General features: G+C 45.0%; 1 long non-coding RNA gene across 1 annotated transcript in view; it reads right to left on the bottom strand.

Annotated features, from left to right (window-relative positions):
• Positions 1 to 2,011, bottom strand: part of LOC112147585 — a 20,737-nt gene extending 18,726 nt beyond the window's left edge. Inside the window, exon 1 of the long non-coding RNA XR_004949549.1 lies at positions 1,068 to 2,011. This is a non-coding gene — a long non-coding RNA (uncharacterized LOC112147585). The remainder of the gene's footprint in view (positions 1 to 1,067) is intronic.
• Positions 2,012 to 2,280: the final 269 nt, after the last annotated feature.

Below are 2,280 nucleotides of genomic sequence, written 5' to 3'. Positions count from 1 at the left end.
TTTTTTTTTTTTTTTTTTGAAGAGCTCTGGATTGTCTCAGCACATTTCACCCAGACTATATGGCAGGTTTGTTTTCCTTAGACCAGTTTAGCCGCGGTTTCTTGACAGAATTAGATATTTTTTTACTGCGTTCTGAGAAAACCCAGATGGACCGGCCTGGCGCTGAACGGAGAGCGTCGCGTGCATGAGCGCCATCGCAAACTGAAGTCAGGTGGAAAACGCTGGCCCACTTCCTGCGTTTGTGCCAACGTATGGAGAGGAAAGCAGGAAGAAAAAGGAGGAAAAGGAGGAATGGTGAGAGGAGAAGCCACGTGGTCGCTGGGGGCTTTGTCCTCCATTTTTATTTCGTTTTTAAAGAACTTTTGTTAAACTTTAAGATCAGCTGCGAACTGATTCGGCCGAAAAGAGGCGAGCAATTAAAACAAAAATAAGTTGCTTGTTGTGCCGGAAAAAAGGAGAAGAAAGATTGGAGTGGAAAAGTCAATTATTCAGCCATCAGTTTAGACAATGGAAACTTTGACGAAATAACTTTGGAAATGTGTGGCTGCAGGGCCCCAACTCAGACTCATTTATATGCAGGAGCAGAACAAGTAAAACAGAAGAAAAATATTTAAAATCTGTGAAATGGAAAATAAAATAAAAAAAATCTGAGTTGTATCTAATCATCTGCTGTTGACGCAAACAAGAAAATGATCCAAGGTCACGCACACTTTCCTTTTTATGTCTGAGAATGAAACTGCAGCTCTGTAAACAACTTTGTTTATAAAAGAAACTAAATTAAAACATCTATGAACTGTTCATCTTTTTGTTATGTTGTTGCATTCATATTCATTATGGTCACCAGCTGGTAAACATTTTATTTTTATAGTGAATTTGCTCAAATGAATTCCTGAAATGGACAAAAATATTTTGTTTTAATTAAAAATAGTTGTGGAAATGAAGTTAGTTTTTTATTTTTCATCAAGAACCTGTGATTATTTTTGTTGTGAAAACTCCCTTTTCACTATTAAACTGGACTTTTCCAGACATAAACACACAGAACTTGAAGCAGAAATGTTCATACTCACTGACTGAATGTGATTTGATCAAAAACCCTGACGCCCGACTTCACTCAGACTGCAGAGATCCCAAAAGTCAGGAAGTTCTTCCCAAAGTCGGCACAGGTCACGGCGTGCACACATGTTGCTCCTGGAGGACTCACAAGTCAAGTCCCGGCTCCGAGGGAGCTCAGAGCGCTTGCTGAGTTAGCTCCGCCTCCTCCTGACTCCTCTTTAGGTCGAGGGTGTGGACTGAGTCGAGGCTGCGAAGTCCACATCATTCACACACGGTGGCTCCGCCCCTCGGCTCAGGGAGAGACCCAGCAGAAAGGGAAACACTCGAGTCTTCCCTGAACGCCAGCAGAGGAGGTGTCAGGAAACTGTTGGCTTTTTCGGGTCACCCTCAAAACAACCACGAGGAGGGGCAGGATGTTTATGTTCTCCGGCATAAACTCTGAGTCTTCAGGGGCGTACGGTGGGCCTTCCCGCCTCCACGCGCTTCCCCGTGCATCCGGCGTGTACATTCGCGAACACGGGCACACGTTGGTGTTTATTTGTGCAGACGCTGCCGTGGCCTCCAGTTCAGGGCCTCCTGAGCGCCGGTGCTGATGGCTAACAGCTGTCATCCCTTTCCTGTCTGTGTGGGTATGGATCCACGCTGAGATGCAGTAATCATACAGTACGCCCGCATCTGCTTGGCATTAACCAAACACGTGCGACCCCACTGCAGTTTTTCCTTTATTTGATCGTGACATGAAGCTCTTTCGGTGGCGGCTTTCATCCAGAGGCTTTTGTGGCGTATCGGCAGTTTCAGGGCCGTTTTCTGGGTACTTGACATCTCAATCCTCTAATGATTTAAGCAACAGCAATAAGAAGAAAATATTAGGGCTGTAAAGTCGCTAATGCTAGTACACAGTAGGCCCACCCCTCTTCCCATCACCCAGTTGTTTACACGTTAGCTCCTGCTAGCTTACAGCCTCTCACACTCCCAACCTAACATTAACGATGCAACAAAAATGGCGAGCAACATCAGAGCTGTCCCGTCGCCCAGATTCCAGCTCAGACGAGGAAAACAAAGACGCTCGTGGATCTATTTGACTGTACGTAGATGCATCAGAAAGGGGCGGAGCATCCTCCCCCAGCGTATTTTCTACATCACAAATCTTTTTCAAAAAGCATTTTTTTATCCGATTCACAACCATTTGTGTTGAACAGAAATGTAATCTGCCTGCACAACCAAAAG

Source organism: Oryzias melastigma, linkage group LG17 (assembly GCF_002922805.2).
Source record: "Oryzias melastigma strain HK-1 linkage group LG17, ASM292280v2, whole genome shotgun sequence".
In the NCBI taxonomy this organism is placed as follows: Eukaryota; Metazoa; Chordata; class Actinopteri; order Beloniformes; family Adrianichthyidae; genus Oryzias; species Oryzias melastigma.
This window is presented reverse-complemented; position numbering and strand designations above follow the sequence as displayed.